The sequence below is a fragment of the Hemiscyllium ocellatum genome, chromosome 49 (assembly GCF_020745735.1).
Source record: "Hemiscyllium ocellatum isolate sHemOce1 chromosome 49, sHemOce1.pat.X.cur, whole genome shotgun sequence".
In the NCBI taxonomy this organism is placed as follows: Eukaryota; Metazoa; Chordata; class Chondrichthyes; order Orectolobiformes; family Hemiscylliidae; genus Hemiscyllium; species Hemiscyllium ocellatum.
In genome coordinates, this window is record NC_083449.1 from 1,441,139 (window position 1) to 1,460,582 (window position 19,444).

A 19,444-nucleotide genomic window follows, 5' to 3' on the forward strand; every position below is an offset into this window, starting at 1 on the left:
GAGGGATCAGTGGGAATTTCTTGCTGAGGTTTTTACTGTTTCAATTGAATGTCCTTTTGTTGAGTGTTTTGCCTTGTCCCTTCAAATGTTTACCACTGTCCATTTACAGGCACATATTTCAGTCTGTTTAGCCTGTTTACCTTGGTCAGTTCTCCTCTCAAACTCATGTCATTGGCTATTTTTGTTCCTAGTTGTAGCTTGTCCTTTTTGTGATCCACTTTAAAACTTTATATTTATTTAAACTGCACTTTATCACAATTTCCCGAAGGATCTCTGCAGGTGACATTACTCATTCACTAAGTTTCATTACACGGTCGCTCTGCGATAGTTATGTCCCTTAACAGTTGCACAATGTGTTTTCAAAGAAAAACCGAAAAAAAAATAACCGTACTCCTCTTCCAATGTCAATGTTGTTCGTGTGATTGTCCCAGATTATACAAATATTGAAGATTTCCAAAATTATCACAATGCCTTTGTTATAAAATTCCAATGAGTTCCTGTTCAATGCAGTGATGAGCAACGAAATACTGTTCGGTGGCTATAACTGTTCTGCTGCTTGTGTCCTTGGCAAGTAGTAGCCAGAATTTACATTCAGACTGTCCCTACTTCATGATCTGCGGCCAAATGGTTTCTCTGTAATGCCTTTGTTATCCATTATTGTTAACGTTGCCCATTTTGCCTGAGTTTTCACGAAATTACGAACCACTGAATATTTTTATTCACCCTTTATCCATGTCTCCCTGGTTTCCAAAATCTCTTTTACCTCTGTGTGACAAATCCATTGACCTTATTGCAGCGACGTTGTCCATTTAAAAAAAACATAATATACTCTCTTCCACAATTTTCTGTCACAAATCTAATTGCTGATGTGCAATTTTATTAAAACTCTGTCCCATCCTGTTCCTTTCTGCTTGTCTTCAGCCACATTCCCAAGTTGTTCCATTGCTTCACCTTTTCCCTTTGGATTTGGAAATCTACTTTCACCTGCATCCCCTCTGTCAGTTTAATGCCCTGTCCATAAACCTACCGACATGATTGGCCAGGACACAGGTCCCAGCACGATTCCAGGGGGACCATCCTAATAGATGGGTTTGGATTTGTTACAGTTCGGTAATGGTTTCATACTTAATTGTGGATTGTTAATAATTATTTATAAAATTATTGATTTCAAATGTCTCCTTTTCAGATGGCGGGATTCAATCCTGCCTCCCCTGAACATTAGCTGAGGTTTTGGATACATTCTCTCACAATAATACCACGAGGCCATTACTTCAACTGCTCAGTGGGTGCTCATCCCTGAGCACTGATACCAGGGCATCATGAAGCTAAACCCATTCTTCCAACATGACTGTGTGATCCTGACATCTTCCAGCAATCTGGGACTGTTACTTAATATCGCTCCATTTTCCTGATCTCTGTGGAACTTAGTGCCATTCTCAGTGTGTAACCCTCACTGCATCTGTTTCATTTCCCATTCTGTCCATTTCTCTGTCTCCTGTAGGTACTCAGGAAAGTCCTGACTCAATAGCCTTCCCAGCTGCTGGGTGGATCAACCATCATCACATCATCATCTTCCTGCCAGAGAGACAAAGGGCAGGGAGATCTGGAGCCTTCAATAAATCCTGTAGCGAGGTAAGATCCCCCACAGTGCACAGAGCAAAGAACAATGCGAGGGCTCCAAACATCTGTTAACACAACATGACATAGATACAGTGCTGGAGGGGAGGACAGTACACGCGCGCGCGCACACACACACCCACCGACCCACCCCAGGCTCGATCCCCGCCCCAATGTAACTTCTGTTATATTAAAGCTCACTACTCTGCAATACTGTATCTATGGCATGTCTCGTGGTCCAGTGTCTTCAATAATTTTTAATTCCTGTAACAGGTCCTATCGCTGTAACCTCCTCCCCTCCCGATCGTCCCTCCACATATTAGAAATGTACTTCATTCTTGACGACCATCCCAATCCCTGTAACTTTGTTCAGTGTCTACAACATGCCTTATCTCGGTAATCTCCTCCAATAAGGTAAAAACAAGGACTGCAGATGCTCGAAACCAGAGTCTAGATTAGAGTGGTGCTGGAAAAGCACGGCAGGTCAGGCACCATCCGAGGAACAGGAAAATTGATGTTTCGGGCAAAAGCCCTTCGTCAGGAACAGAGGCAGGGTGCTTGCAGAGTGGGGAGATAAATGAGAAGGGGGTGGGAATGTGGAGAAAGTAGCATAGAGTAAAATAGGGGGTGGAGAAGAAGGTGATAGGTCAGAGAGGAGGATGGGGAAGGTAGCAATGAGTACAATGGGTGAATGGAGTTGGGGAGGGGGGTGATAGGTCAGAGATGAGGATGGAGTGGATAGGTGGGAAGGGAGATAGGTCATTAGGACAGGTCACGAGGGCAGTGCTGAGCTGAAAGGCTGGAGGTGGGGTGAGATGGGGGAAGGGGAAATGAGGAAACTGGTGAAGTCCACATTGATGCCCTGGGGTTGATGTGTTCTGAGGCGGAAGGTGAGGCGTTCTTCCTCCAGGCGTTGGGTGGTGAGGGAGCGGCAGTGGAGGAAGCCCAGGACCTGCATGTCCTCGGCAGAGTGAGAGGGGGAGTTGAAATGTTGGGTCACAGGGCGGGGGGTTGATTGGAATGGGTGTACCAGAGATGTTCCCCTAAAGCGCTCTGCTAGGATGTGTCCAGTCTCCGCAATGTAGAGGAGACCGCATCGGGAGCATGGATACAATAAATGATATTGGTGGATGTGCAGGTAAAACTTTGATGGATGTGGAAGGCTCCTTTGCCGCCATGAATGGTGGTGAGAGGAGAGGTGTGGGCGCAGGTTTTGCAATTCCTGCGGTGGCAAGGAGAAGGTGCCAGGAAGGGAGGGTGGGTTTTTGCTGGGCGTGCAACTGACCAGGTAGTCACAGAGGGAATGGTCTTTGTGGAAAGTGGAGAGGGCTGGGGAGGGAAGTATATCCCTGGTGGTGGGGTCCGTTTGGAGGTGGCAGAAATGTCGGTGGAGGATTTGGTTTATGCGAAGGTAGGTAGGGTGGAAGGTGAGCACCAGGGGCATTCTGTCCTTGTTACGGTTGGAGGGGTGGGGTTTGAAGGCGGAGTTGCGGGATGTGGACGAGATGCGTTGGAGTGCATCTTTACCATGTGGGAAGGGAAATTCCGATCTCTAAAGAAGGAGGCTATTTGGTGTGTTCTGTGGTGGAACTGGCCCACTTGGGAGCAGGTACGGCGGAGATGGAGGAATTGGGAATAGAGGTTGGGAATTCTGCTGGCGGGAGAGTAGGAAGATATGTAATCTACGCATCTGTGGGAGTCGGTAGTTTTGTAAAAAATGTCGGTGTCAAGTCGGTTGTCATTAATGAGGATGCAGTGGTCCAGGAAGGGGAGGGAGGTATCAGAGATGTTCCAGGCAAATTTAAGGTCAGGATGGAATGTGTTGGTGAAGTTGATGAATTGCTCAAACTCCTCGAGGGAGCATGAGGTGGCGTCAATACAGTCATCAATGTTGCGGAGGAAGACGTTGGGAGTGGTGCCATTGTAACTCCAGGAGATGGACTGTTCTACGTAGCCAACAAAGAAACAGGCAGAGCTGGGGCCCATGCGGGTGCCCATTGCTACCCCTTTGGTCTGGAGGAAGTGGGAGGATTTGAAGGAAACATTGTTAAGGGTGAGGACAAGTTCAGCCAAACGAATGAGAGTGTCGGTGGAAGGATACTGTTGGGGACGTCGGGAGAGGAAGAAACGGAGGGCTTGGAGGCACTGGTCATGGTGGATGGAGGTGTAGAGGGATTGGATATCCATTGTGAAGATGAGGCGTTGGGGGCCAGGGAAACGGAAGTCTTGGAGGAGTTGAGGGTGTGGGTGGTTTCTCAACCGTATGTGGACAGTTCCTGGACTGAGGGATAGGACAATGTCGAGGTAGGCAGACATGAGTTCGGTGGGGCAGGAGCATGCTGAGACAATGGGTCGGCCAGGGTGGTCAGGCTTGTGGATCTTGGGAAAGAGGTAGAACCGGGCAGTGGGTGATTCTGGACAATGAGGTTGGAAGCTGTGGGTGGGAGATCTCCTCCTGAGGTGATGAGGTTCTGTATACTCTGGGAGATGACGGTTTGGTGATGGGAGGTGGGTCATGGTGAAGGGGGTGGTAGGAGGAGGTGTCTTTGAGTTGGCATCATGGCTTCAGCGGTGTAGAGGTCAGTGCGCCAGACTCCCACTGCACCCCCTTTATCTGCTGGTTTGATGGTGAGGTTGGGATTGGAGCAGAGGGAGTGGAGGGCTGGGCGTTGTGAGGGTGAGAGGTTGGAGTGGGGGAGGGGGTAGATAGGTTGAGGCGGTTAATGTCTCGATGGAAGTTGGAAATGAAGAGATCGAAGGCAGGTAATACGCCAGCTTGGGGTGACCACGTGGATGGAGTGTGTTGGAGGCCGGAAAAGGGGTTCTCAGAAAATAGGCGGGAGTGTTCATTGTAAAAGTAAGCTTTGAGGCGGAGGCGGTGGGAGACGTGTTCGATGTCACGGCGTGTATTAAATTAATTGATGTGTGGACGGAGGGGGATAAAGGTGAGGCCTTTGCTGAGGACTGATCATTCGTCTTCAGTGAGGGGGAGGTCAGGGGGAATGGTGAAAACTCGGCAGGAGTGGGAGCTGGGACCAGGCGTAGGTGTGGAGCTGGGGGAGGGGACGGTGCCTGTAACTGGAGTGGGTGTGGTGTTAGGCGGGATGGGGATGGAGTCATGGGCAGGAGTGGTGTTCCCCTCAGGGTTCTGGGGGTGGGGATGGTGACAGTGGGACTTGGGGGTGGTGTGAGCAGAATGCAGGTGAGTGGTGTTGGTGGGGGCGGAAGTGTTGGCAAACACGGCAGTGGGGGGGAGCGGCAGTCACTGAGTGTGTGACATCAGCGATGATGTGAGGGGCGGAAGTGATGTCACTTGTGGTGTATGAGGAATTGTGAGGGGCGGGAATGGCATTTACTTTATTTTAACGAATAATTTCCTGTCACAAATCTATTTGATAATGTCGTATTTTAATTAAACTCAGTCCCTTAATGTTTCTTTCTGTTGGTCTTCATCCACATCTCCATGGTGTTCCAATATTTCAACTATTCTCTTTGGTCTTGGGAATTTCCATTCACCTGAGACCTGTCCCTCTCCTCATCTGTGTCCGTTTATAGCACACTGCATAATCCTGGTACCAGAGGAGCCTATCCCAATAAAATAGCTCAGTCCTCCCTGAGTACTGGGAGCAGTGCTCACTGGTCAGAACCACTTCTGATGATACCATTGTGTGATCCTGACACCTTCCAGCACTCTGCTGATATCACTCAGTCTCTCTCCATGTGGTATCCCTCACTGTGTTGGTCTAATTGCTGCCTCTGTCAGTGTCTCTCGCTCTTGCAACTACTCCAGATCCTGAGCCAACAGCATTCCCCACTCCAGAGGGAAGCAACTGCACAGGCCATGGATGGAGACTGGGAATTTCCAGATCTCTATGGGACTCATTGCCATTCTCCATGTGTAACCTTCATTGCATTAGTCTCATTTCCCATTCTGTCTACTTCTCTATCTACTGTAGGTATTCCTGATGTCCCAGACTGAGCAGAATTCCCAATTCCTGTCTCGTCCATCACCACATTGAAGACGGTTGGTCAGCCAGAGAGAGATGGAGAGTGAGATCTGGAGCTTTTAGTAAATCCTGCAGCCGGTAAGATCACTCACAGTAAACAGCATAGGGAGGAGTTCATGGGCTTTAATTCAGACCCTGAGGGCATGATGTAGGAACAATGCTGGGCAAGGAACATGAGAAAAATCTCAGGCTTCATTATCACCACCTTGTCTGTAAATTCATCTGTTCAACAGAACCCTCCCTGTGTCTGTCAGTTTCATCGATACCACTTCCCCAATCTCTATCAGCCCCTACAATCCTGCTTCTCCCTGTCAGCTCCTCATATCAGTAAAACTCTCCAGGTCTCTGCCTTTGCCTTTCATCCCGGGTTTCACATCTCTCCTTAACTGAAGAAAAATAGCTCTTCAGTTCCTGAAGCCATCCCTGTCAGTGTAGTCCTTTCCAGACCTGAACAACCTCCCTGTCTTTGTGACTTTTTCAAATTCCTACTACCTTCATGATCTCAGTAATCTTCCCGTCACGACAACAAAAAAGCTCTGTACCTTAGTAACCTCCTCCAGCTGTTAGACTCCTCCTTGTCTCTGGGCACAAAGCAGAGTGGCCCTGCTTCTCTCATAAATTAGTTTCTGCATTTCTAATGATGACTATGAACTCTTCCTGTCTCTAAGACACACTCAGTCTCTGTAAACTCTGCTGGTCCCGATTGATGTAATTTCCTTCAGTAACTACAAACCATTATACCTTTAATCTCCTCCAGACGCGACCACGCAGTTTATTTCTATAACCTCCATGAGTGATACAGTCATAGAGATGTAGAGCACGGAAACAGACCCTTCAGTCCAACCCGTCCATGCCAACCAGATATCCCAGCCCAATCTAGTCTCACCTGGCAGCACCCGGCCCATATTCTTCCAAACCTTTCCTATTCATATACCCATCCAAATGCCTCTTAAATGTTAAAATTGTACCATCCTCCACCACACCCACTGGCAGCTCGTTCCATCCATGTACCACACTCTGCGTGAAAAAGCTGCCCCTTAGTTCTCTTTTATATCTTTCCCCTCTCACCCTAAACATATGCCTTCGAGTTCTTTTCTCCCTGACCCCACGGAAAAGACTTTGACTATTTATCCTATCCTATCCATGCCCCTCATAATTTTGTAAACCTCTGTAAGGTCACCCCTCAGCCTCCGAAGCTCCAGGGAAAACCACCCCAGCCTGTTCAGCCTCTCCCTGTAGCTCAGATCCTCCAACCCTGACAACATCCTTGTAAATCTTTTCTGAACCCTTTCAAGCTTCACAACAATTCTTCCGATAGGAAGGAGACCGGAATTGCATAAAATATTCCAACAGTGCCCTAACCAATGCCCTGTACAGCCGCAACATGACCTTCCATCTCCTGTACTGAATACTCTGGCCAATAAAGGAAGGCTTACCAAATGCCACCTTCACTATCCTATCTACCTGCGACTCTACTTTCAAGGAGCTATGAACCTGCACTCCAAGGTCTCTTTGGTCAGCAACACTCCGTAGGACCCTACCATTACGTGTATAAGTCCTGCTAAAACTTGCTTTATCAAAATGCAGCACATCACATTTATCTGAATTAAACTCCATCTGCCAGTTAGCCCATTGGCTCATCTGGTCCAGATCCTGTTGTAACCCTCTTCGCTAAACACTACACCTCCAATTTTGGTGTCATCTGTAAACCTACTAACTGTACCTCTTATGCTGGCATCCAAATCATTTATGTAAATGACAAACAGTAGAGGGCCCAGCACCGATCCTTGTGGCACTGCTCTGGTCAAAGGCCTCCAGTCTGAAAAACAACCCTCCATCACCACCCTCTGTCTTCTCCCTTTGAGCCAGTACTGTATCCAAATGGCTACTTCTCCCTGTATTCCATGAGTTCTAACCTTGCTAATCAGTCTCCCATGGGGAACCTTGTCGAATGCCCCACTGAAGCCCATATAGATCACATCTATCACTCTGCCCTCCTCAATATTCTTTGTTACTGCTTCAAAAAAGTCAATCAAGTTTATGAGACATGATTTCCCATGCGCAAAGCCATGTCGACTCTTCCTAATCAGTCCTTGCCTTTCCAAATACATGTGCATCCTGTCCCTCAGGATTCTCTCCAACAACTTGCCCACAACTGAGTTCAGGCTCACCGGTCTATAGTTCCCTGGCTTGTCTTTACCACCCTTCTTAAACAGTGGCACCACGTTTGCCAACCTCCAGTCTTCCGGCACCTCACCTGAGATACAAATATCTCAGCAAGAGGCCCAGCAACCATTTCTCTAGCTTCCCACAGAGTTCTCGGGTACACCTGGTCAGTTCCTGGCGATTTATTCACCTTTACCCGTTTGAAGACATCCAGCACTTCCTCCTCTGTTATGTGGACATTTTGCAAGATGTCACCATCTATTTCTCTGCAGTCTATATCTTCCATATCCTTTTCCACAGTAAATACTGATGCAAAATATTCATTTAATATCTCCCCCATTTTCTGCGGCTCCACACAAAGGCCGCCTTGCTGATCTTTGTGGGGCCCTATTCTCTCCTTTGTTACCATTTTTTCCTTAATATATTTGTAAAAACCCTTTGCATTCTCCTTAATTCAATTTGTCAGATCTATCTCATACGCATTTTGCCCTCCTGATTTCCCTCTTATGTATACTCCTACTTCCTTTATACTATTTTAAGGATTCCCCCGATCTATCCTGTCTATACCTGACATATGCTTCCTTCCTTTTCTGAACCAAACTCTCAATTCCTTAGTCATCCAGAATTCCCTATAACTACCAGCCTTCCCTTTCATCCTGACCGGAATATACTTTCTCTTGACTCTTGTTATCTCATTTCTGAAGGCTTCCCATTTTCCAGCCGTCCCTTTACCTGCGAACATCTGCCTCCAATCAATTTTCAAAAGTCCTTGCCTAATCTCGTCAAAATTGGCCTTTATCCAACTGAGAACATCAACTTTTAGATCTGGTCTATCCTTTTCCATCACTATTTTAAAACAAATAGAATTATGGTCGCTGGCCCCAAAGTGCTCCCCCACTGACACCTTACTCACCTGCCCTCCCTTATTTCCTTAGAGTCGGTCAAGTTTTGCACCTTCTCTAGTAGGTACATCCACATACTGAAACAGAAAATTGTCTAGTACACACTTAAGAAGTTCCTCTGCATCTAAACCTTTAACACTATGGCAGTCCCAGTCAATGTTTGGAAAGTTAAAATCCCCTACCATACCTACCCTATTATTCTTACAGATAGCTGAGATCTCCTTACAAATTTGTTTCTCAATTTCCCTCTGACTGTTGGGGGGTCTATAATACAATCCTAATAAGGTGATCATCCCGTTCTTATTTCTCAGTTCCAACCAAATAACTTCCCTGGATGCATTTCTGGGAATATCCTCCCTCTGCACAGCTGTAATGCTATCCCCTATCAAAAATGTCATTCCCACTCCTCTCTTCCCTCCCTTTCTATCCTTCCTGTAGCATTTGTATCCTGGAACATTAAGCTGCCAGTCCTGCCCATTCCTGAACCATGTTTCGGTACTTGTAATGAGATCCCAGTCCCATGTTCCTAACCATGCACTGAGTTCATCTGCCTTCCCTGTTAGGCCCCTTGCATTAAAATAAATGCAGCTTAATTTATTAGTCCTACCTTGTCCATGCCTGCCCTCACTGTTTGGTTCTCTTCTGTTCTCAGCTGTACCCGTTTCAGATCGAGCTCCCAAAATCCTCCCTGTGATTCTTACCACGTCCCATCCCTGCATTCCTCCAAATCCCTGTAAAGTCCTCCCATTCCTAAAACCCTCAGTGTATATGTCACCTGTTCCAGCTTCCACAACCCTCCCTATCTTTGTAAGACAACCCCCCCGCACCCCTGTCCCAGTTACTACAGCCCGCTGTGTCACTAAATGCCAGTAGTCACTATAATATCAGAGGAAGTGTGAAAGCACGAATACTGTACTGGGTTAGATGATCAGTCCTGATCTTATTAAATTGTGGGACCGACTCAGTAGTCAAATGGTTGATACCTGCTCTTCTTTCCTGTGCTTCTCTATAAACGTACTATCTGTATAACCTCTTCAGTCCCCACAGCTCTCCCTATCTCCATAAATTCCTTCAGTCTCCACGACTCTTCCTATCTATGTACCCTGAATCATTCACGACAAACCTCCCTAACTCCATAACCCCCAATATACCCCACGACGCTCCTTATCTCCAGAATCTCATCCAGACCCGACGACCCTCCCATTCAGAGTAGCCTCTTTCAGTCCCCATGATCCTCCTGATCTGTACAACCTCCTTCAGGCCAAACATCCCACCAGATCTCCTTGGCCTCTTTCAGGCCCCACTGCACTACCTATCTCCATCATGTCCTTCAGTCACCTCTGCACTCTCTATGTCCATAATCTCATACAGTCCGCACATTACTCCCTACCTCTATAATGTCCTTCAGTCACCACGACCCTCCCTATTTCCAAAGCCTTACTGACCTGTTGACCCTGTAAGCTACCTTTTTCAGATTGAGAAACAAGAACCCCCATAACCCTTTCTGCTATCAGTCTGAAACCAAACCGTGTTAGCCTGACAGTCAGTCGGGATCTGGAATGTGTTAGAAAGGATATGTCAATAGAAACACATTTAATAAAAAGAGAACGTGGTTTTGAGCCTGTTGGATTGTATTTTTATTGTTGTGAGTCTAAATGGAAGAATAGATACGGGTGTAGGAGTGGTGTGCCAAGGATACGGTTTATTTGAATTTTCCGAAACATTTACACAAGTTTCAGTAAGGGCTATAGAGTAACTTGGTAGAGAAAAGGGCACCTTAACTATCAGAAGGTGGTTGAGAAATTAAACAAAGTAGTGTTGACAGAATTTAACGTGTTGAAAGACATGGAAGCTCGGGGAAATAAATAGCGATGTCTTGGAAAGAATTGTAAGGAGATTAGATTACTTAGTGTGGAAACAGGCCCTTCGGCACAACAAGTCTACACCAATCCTCCGAAGCGCAACCCACCCATACCCCTAACCGAACAATACGGACAATTTAGCATGGCCAGTTCACCTGACCCACACATCGTTGGATGGTGGGAGGAAACCCACGCAGACACCGCACAACTCCACTCAGTCAGTCGCCTGAGGCGGTGAATTGAACCCGGGTGTCTCGGGTTGTGAGGCAACACTGCTAACCACTGTGCCACCGTGCAGCTCACTAATCCTCAACAGAGAAGACAAAGTGCAATAATCTTAAAATCATTAATGGTAGATCAATCCTCAGTAGCTCATTAGATCTATCCTAGAATATTGTGGGAAGCTAGGGAAGAGATTGCAGTGTCCCTAACAGAGATATTTATATTATCAACAGACACAATGAGTTACCAGAAGACTGCAGGGCAGCTAATGCTGTTCCATCATTTCAGGGTTGCAGGGAAACACCAGGAAATTACAAAACCGTGAACCCAGTGCTGGGTAACTTGTTGGTGGAGATTCTGAGAGAAAGGAGCTGCATGTATTTGGAAAGGCAAGGGCTGATTAGAGATAGTCAGCATGGCTTTGTGAGGGGAAACCATGTTTCACAAACTGGATTGACTCTTTGAGGAGTTCACCAAGCGACAGATGAAGTCAGAGCAGTCAGCGTTGTCTACACGGACTTCAGCAAAGCATTTGACAAGGTTCCAAGGGATGTAGAACATCTCGTCAAGATGAAGAGGAACCAAGGTGCAGAAACAAGGCTTTAGCGAGTTACATGGGCCAGCACGGCGGCTCAGTGGGTTGCTCTGCTGCCTCACAGCACCAGGGGCGCGAATTCCATTCCAGCCCCCGGCGACTGACTGTGTGGAGTTTGCACATTCTCTCCATGTCTGCATGGGTTCCCGACAGATGCTCCGGTTTCCACGCACCATCTGAAGATGAGCAGGTTAGGTGAATCAGCCATACGTTTTTTCAAGAAAGGGAATAGAGATAATCCTGGGAACTACAGACCTGTCAGTCTTCAGTCTGTGATGTGCAGATTATTGGAGAGGACGCTGAGAGACAGGATTCATGATTTCTTGGAAGACCATAGTTTGATTACAGAGAGTCAGCATGGCTTCGTAAGGGACAGATCATGCCTCACAAATCTTATTGAACCCTTTGAGAATGTGACAAAATGCATTTATGGCTCATTGAAACGTTACAGAGCGTGGGATGCAGGGAAACCTGTCTGTCTGGATACAGAATTCCTGGCCCATAGAAGACAGAGGGTGATGACAGATGGAAAGCATTCATCCTGGAGCTCGGTGACCAGTGGTTTTCTATAGGGAGAGGTTACAGGACCTCTGCTCTTTGTGACTTTACGAATGACTTGGATGTCTGAGTGGAAGAGTGGGATAGAAACTTTGCCAATGAGACGAATGTTGGTGGAGTGGTGAATTGTGTGGAGGTCTATTGGAGGTTGCAACGGGACATTGACAGGATGTAGAGCTGGGCTGAGAAGTGGCAGATGAAGTCAAATCTGGAAAAGTGTGAAGTGATTCATTTTGCAGAATACAGGGAAAAAGACAGAATACTGGATAGTGTGGAGGAACAGATGGATCTTGAATTTCACGACCAGAGATCTGTCAAATTTGTCACCCAAGCTGATAATGTTGTTAAGAAGGAATATGTTTTATTGGCTTTCATTAGCTGGGGGATTGAGTTTTAAAGCCATGAGGTTATGCTGTGGTTCTAGAGAGCCCTGTTTAGACGCCACTTAGAATATTATGCTCAGTTCAGACCCCCTCATTACAGGAAGGATGTGGAAGCTTTAGAGAAGGTGAAGAGGAGATTTACCAGGATGTTGCCTGGACTGGAGAGCATATCTTATGAAGAAAGGTTGAATGAGCTTAGGCTGTTCTCATTGGAGTGAAGAAGGGTTGAGGGGCGAATTGGTAGAGGTGAATAAGAGAGTGTGAAGGCAAAGATAGAGTGAATAGTCAGAGACTTCTTTATCCCATGGCATGCATGGTATAAAGGGGCATAATTTTAAGGTGATTAGAGGATGGGTATGGGGAGATTTCAGATCGAGGTTCTTTACACAGAGAGTGGTCGATGGGTGTAATGGTGCATTTAATAGAACCTTGGTTAGGCACATGGATGATAGTAAAATGAAGGGTATGTAGGTTAGTTTGATCTTACAGTCGGGTAAAAGGTTGGCATGGCATCATGGCCGAAGGGTCTTGTGCTGTACTGTTCTGTGTTCTATGTTCTCTACGGTAAACTGGGTAATAAGCTGGGTAAAAAATTCCTGAAGAAGCGCTCATGCCCGAAACGTCGACTCTCCTGCTCCTTGGATGCTGCGCTTTTCCAGCAACACATTTTCAGCTCTGATCTCCAGCATCTGCAGTCATCACTTTCTCCTAATAAGCTCAGATCAGCGTAAAAGGATATGGCATTCAGGAGGAGCTAGTCAACTGGATACAAAATTGGCTTGATGGTAGGAGACAGAGGGTGATAGGAGACGTGTCGTTTTTCTGACTGGAGGCATGTGACCAGCGGTGTAGTGGGTCCAATATTGTTTGTCATTTGGATACATGGTTTGGATGGGAATATTGGTTTCCTGGTAAGAAAGTGTTTTGGGTGATACTGAATTTGGTGGTAAAATGGACAGTGAAGAAGGCTGTCTGTGATTCAACAGGATGAACAGTACTGCTGGGATAGTGGGCTGAAGAATAGCAGATGGAGTTTAATTAGATCAATGCAAAATGTTCCATTTTGGTAAAATAACCCAGAGTGGGACTTGTAAAGTTAATGTTCTGGTCCTGGGTAGTGTTGTCAGTCAGAGACCCATGGATGCAGGTCCACAGTTCTTTGAAAGTGGTGTCACAGGTAGACAGGCAGGTGAAGCAGGCGTTTGGGATGGTTACCTTCATTGGGCAGAGCATTGAGAGTACGAGTTGGGATGTCAAGATGCTGCCTGACCTGCTGTGCGTTTCCAGTACCACGATAAACTAGACTCTGGTTTTCAGCATCTGCTGCCCTTGTTTTTATCATGTTGTGTCTGTACAAGACACTGGTGAGGTCACCGTAAAAGCATTGCTAATATGTAGGAAGAACACATCAGGTTCACTAATTCCTTTAGTGAAGGACATCTGACATTCTAACCTGGTCTGGCCTGCATGTGACTCCAGACCCACAGCAATATGGCTGACCCTGTGCTATCTCTGGGCAATTCGCAGTGGGACAAAGAATGCTGGTCCAATCAGTGACACCTACATCCCGTTAATGAATAAATTAAAATACACGTGTCCCTCCCTATCTCTGCAAACCCCTCCATCTTCAGCAATCTGTACTGGCTTTATAACACCGTTCAGGCCCGAACCACTCTCTGTAACACTCTCACCACCTCCAGCACCTTCACTTCTCCCTGTTCCTGTCGTATCATTAAACCCTGATCAGGATTTCCATTCAAACTGCCCTCCTCCTGTTAGCAGACCCTTTGCAATCCCTTTAACACTTTCTCCTCAAATATTCTCTTACTTCAGGATTTTAAGTACTTTTTGATGATCGTCTTAGATTCATAATCTAATATGATCCATTTTGCCCTGAGTGAGGGACGGGTGGGAATTTTTTGCTGAGGTTTATGTTTCAATGGAATGTCCTTTTGTTAAGTATTTTTCACTGTCCCTCAAATGTTTTCCATTGTGCATTTACAAACACATATTTCAGTTTGTTTAGCTTGTTTATCTTGGTCAGTTCTCCTCTCAGTCTCATGTAACTGGCTATTTTTGTTTCTAGTTATAATTTATCCTTTCTGTGATTCACTTTAAAACTTTAAATTCCTTTAAACTGCATTTCATCACAATTTCCCAGTGGATCTCGCCAGGTGACATTACTCAGTCACTAAGTTTCATCACACAACGGTCGATCTGACATAGTTACATCCCTAGCCAGTTGCACAATGTGTTATTCAAAGAAACATTGAAAAGTTCTCCCAACCTCTCTTCCAATATCACTGTTGCCAGTGTGATTGACAAGATTATACGAAAATAGAAGTTTAACTGAATTATCCCCAAGCCTTTTTTAACAATTCCAATGAGTTCCTGTGTAATGCAGTGATGGGCAATGGAATGCTGTTCGTTGTCTAAAACTGTTCTGCTGCTTGTGTCCTTGGCACGTAGTAGCCAGTATTTACATTCAGATTGACTCTACTTCATGATCTATGCTTTCGCCTTCATTATCCATTATTGTTAGTGTTACCCATTTTGCCTGAGTTTGCACAAGATTGTGAACCATTGAATATTTTTGCTCACTCTGTATCCATGTCTCTCTGTTGTCTAAATCTCTTTTATCTGAGTCTTAACCCCATCTACCTGATTGCAGCGACGTTGTCTATTCAAAATAAAACATAACTTACTCTTTCCCACAATTTTCCGTCACGAATCTATTCACTGATGTACAATTTTATTTAAACTCTGTGCCATCCTGTTCCTTTCTGCTTGTCTTCAGCCACATTCCCATGCTGTTCCGATGCTACACCTTTTCTCTTTGGATTTGGAAAGCTCCTTTCAGCTGAACCCTGTCCCTACATCCTCTCTGTCAGTTGAAAGCTCTGTCCATAAACCTACCGACATGATCGGCCAGGACACTGGTCCCAGCACGGTTCCACTGGGACCATCGCAATGGATTATTTTGTAAATCAGGTATGGGATGAAGTATCTCTGGTTGATGAGCCTTTCTTGCCCAGCCGGAGCTGCCCTTGAGCTGAGTAACTTGCTCGATCATTTCAGTGGGTCATTGAGACGCAAACACTTTGCTGTGGGTACGTCGTGCAGACCACGTGAGGATGGACAGATGTCCTTCTCGAAAGGACAAGTGTTTGGGTTTTTTGTACATCAGCAATGGCCTCACATTTATTTGTGGATTGTTAATTACTATTTTTAAAATTATTGATTTCAAATTCCACCATTTCTGATGGTGGGATTCCAGCCTGCATCCCTTGAACTTTAGCTGAGCTTTTGGATACATGCTCTAGCAATAATACCACGAGGCCATCACTTCACCTGCCCACAGGTTGCTCATTCCTGACCGGTTATATCAGCGCATGATGAAGCAAAACTTGTTATTCCAACACAGTTATGTGTTCCTGATATCTTCCAGGACTCTGGTGATATCACTTAGTATCTCACTCTTGCTCTTGCTGTCGCTTTCTCTCTATCTCTCTGTCTCTCTTCTCTCTCTCCAGATTTTCCAGATCTCTATGTCTTCAATAATTTGTAACTCCTTTAACAGTTCCTATCTCTGTAACCTCCTCCTAGCCCAATAGTCCCTCCACATATTTGAAATGTACTGCATTCCAGACTACTATCCCTATCGCTGTAACTTGCTTCAGTGTTTACAACATTCCTTATCTCAGTAGTCTCCTCCTCCAATAAATGTAGTCAGTGGCATGCAACACGGAAACTGTTCCTTCAACCAACTAGACCATGCTGACCAGAGTCCATGAACGAGTTGCGTTTCCCTGTATTTGACCCGTATCCCTTCAAACCTTCTCCTCCCCATGTACCTGCCCAACTTTTACATGATGTAATTGTACTGTTTTCTACCATTTCCGCTGGAAGCTCATTCCATAACTGCACCATCCTCTGTGTAGAAAGTTTTCTCCTAAAATCTCTTTTAAGTATTTCCTCTCCCATCTCATATTTATGCCCACTAGAACACAGAACATGACAGCGCAATACAGCCCCTTCTCTCTTCGATTTTGCGCCAACCTGTAGACCCAATCTGAAGCCAATCAAACCAACACCATTCCAATTCTTGTCCATATCCCTACCCAAAGACCGTTTAAATGCCTTTAGAGTTGACCCCGACTATTCTGAGTAAAGAACCTACCGCTGGCATCTGTCCCACATCTATTTATTCATATTAATATCTGCCTCAATTTAAAGCTATCTCTCCTCGTGCTAGGCATCGCCATCCAAGAGAAAAAGCTCTCACTGTCCAACCCATCTCCCCTGCTGATTATCTTATATATCTCAATTAAGTGACCTCAAACACATTCTCTTGAACAAAACAGCTTAACGTCCCTCAGCCTTTCCTCATAAGACCTTCCCTCCATACCAGCTAACTTCCTAGTAAATCTCCTCTGAATCATTTCCAAAGCTTACACATCCATTCTGGATGACCTGAACAAATGTGGCCCTCGATCCCCCTCGATAACTATATTCCCTGCGCACTATAACCCGTGTTCTATCCGGACTTTCATCAACAAACTTTTTAACAATGACTCCTATCCTCTTGCCGAAATAATTTCTGTAAATGATGCATAACAGTGAATCTAGTAATGTTCCTTATTGCACACCGCTAGCGATAGGTCCGTTGTCTGCACAACAAGCCTCTCCCACCACCCTCTGTCTCCTCCTGTCAAGCCAATTTTGTGTCCAGTTGGATAGCTCTCCCTGTGATCTAACCTTACTAACCAGTGTTCCACGCTAAACCCTGTCCAAGGCCTTGCTGTGGTCAGTATAGACAACGATTCCTGTTCTGTCACCATGTATATTCTTAGTCACCTCTTCAACAAACTCATCGAGGAGAAAGTGAGGACTGCAGATGCTGGAGATCAGAGCTGAAAATGTGTTGCTGGAAAAGCGCAGCAGGTCAGGCAGCATCCAAGGAACAGGAGATTCGACGTTTCGGGCAGAAGCTCGAACCTCCTGTTCCTTGGATGCTGCCTGACCGGATGCGCTTTTCCAGCAACACATTTTCAGCTCTTCAACAAACTCAGTCAAATTTGTGAGACACTACTTGTGCAGGCTTCCAGCTCATCCCCCGTGACTGTCACTGATATGAATACCTCTTTAAGGGGCACTTCTTCATGAGTTACCCCCAATGTCCTCAGATATACATGATTAGCTCCAGGGATTTGTCTAATTTTTACGCATTTTAAAATCTCCAACAACTCTTGTCCTGATATACAGAGTCTTTTGAAGAATTTATTTCCCTGACTTCCCCAGACTTTAAGTTCTGATGTGAAGTTTTCGTCAAGGATCTCACTCATTTCTTGTGGTTCCACGAATGGATTATCCCATTGATCTTCAAGGGGACAAATTCTGTGCCTAGTTTATCTTCTCTCGTTAATATTCATGTAGAATCCCTTTGAATTTTCCTCAGCATTACCAGCCAAAGTTTTCTCAGGTTTCCTTTTTGCCCTCCTGCTCTCCCACTTCAGTGTATTACTGTACCCACAATGTTCTTTGAGGAATCCAGCTGGACATATATGACATGGACCGCCTTTTTTCTTGACCAGAACCTCAATAACCCCAGTCATCCAGAATTTTCTACTTGTAATCAGCATTGTCCTTTGCACTAACAGAAATATCCTCACCCTGAACTCTCATTTTATCTTTCTTTCGAAAGCTTCCCACCTGCCTGAGGTCCATTTACCTGCAAATAATCTCCACAATCAACTGTTAAAAGGTCCTGACTAATACCTTCTGGATTGGGGCAGGCCAATGTTGATGTTTCACTTTTGGACCAGGCCTGTCCTTTTCCATAACTGTTTTCAAACTAATATAGCTGTGGTCACTTTGTCAAAGTGCTCCCCAACTAACACTTCAGTCCCTTTGCCTACCTTGTTTCCCAAGGGGAGGTCGGATTTTGCCTCTTTCCCCAGAGGGAGGGCAATTAACCAGTGGTAATTGTGCACATCAGTACACATGACATGGAGGTCTATACAACCTACATCATCTCTGAAATCTGCTCCATTCCCTAAATAGTCCCTGTCAGTATAAACCAGAACTGTCCTCCCACTATCCTTATCCCTGTAAACTGCTCCATCCCCCCAACCTCACCATCTCCATGAACTCCTGCAGGTCCTACAGCTCACCACGTTTCTGTAACCTCCTGTGGGCTTATGGTCCTCCCTCCCTGTCAAACCTCCTGCAGTCCCATATCCCTCCCAATCTGGCTCCTCTGCTCCAGATCAGACCATTGCTGTCTCTGTGAACACCTCCACTCCTGACAAATCTTCCCATTTGTGTAACTTCAGTCTGACCCCATACTCTCCAGCTTCCTGCATCCTCTTTCTGCCATTGCATTCAAAATCATGTTTATGTAAAATCCACCAGTGCTTAAACCTTCCTCAACTCAGTAACCTCTTGCAAAGCACCTAAACTGTGAAACCTTTCATTTTGCAACAATCCTCCCTCCCTCCCTCCTCAAATGCGTTCATTATCATATACCCTCCTAATTACTGAATCCTCCTTTTGGCACTGCAAGCCTCCGAATGTCTGCAAAATCCTCCTGTCCTGATATCCCTCCCTATCTCTGTAACCCCCACCACCCTCCAGTGCCCTTCCGGGGAACGTGGCAGAGGAGGGAAGATTTGTAGAGTCCGGGCCATGTTACGGAGGGAGAATCCTGGGAATTACAGATTTGGTCTAATGTCTGTGGTGTGCACATTATTGGAGAGAACTCTGACAGACAGAATTTATGACTACATGGAAAACCATAGTTAAATTTTAGACAGTCAGCACGGGTTTGTGAGGGGCAGGTCATGCCTCACAAACCTTACTGAATTCTTTGAAGATATGACAGAATATGTTGAAGCTCATACAGAAAATAAGGAGGCATGGGATACAGGGAAATCAGTCTGTCTGGATACATGATTGGATGGCCCAGAGAAGACAGAGTATGGCAGCAGATAGACAGTATTGAGCCTGGAACTCAGTGACCAGTGGTGTTCTGTAACAGTCGGCTTTGGGACTCTGCTCTGCTCTCTGTGATTTTTATAAATGACTTGGATGTGGATGTTGGAGAGTGCGTTAGTAAGTTTGCCAATCTGGT

General features: G+C 45.7%; 1 long non-coding RNA gene across 1 annotated transcript in view; it reads left to right on the forward strand.

Annotated features, from left to right (window-relative positions):
• Nucleotides 1–1,548: 1,548 nt before the first annotated feature.
• LOC132837372 (uncharacterized) overlaps nt 1,549–19,444 on the forward strand; it is a 36,774-nt gene continuing 18,878 nt past the window's right edge. The window contains exons 1-2 of the long non-coding RNA XR_009647513.1: nt 1,549–1,632; nt 5,574–5,702. This is a non-coding gene — a long non-coding RNA (uncharacterized LOC132837372). The remainder of the gene's footprint in view (nt 1,633–5,573; nt 5,703–19,444) is intronic.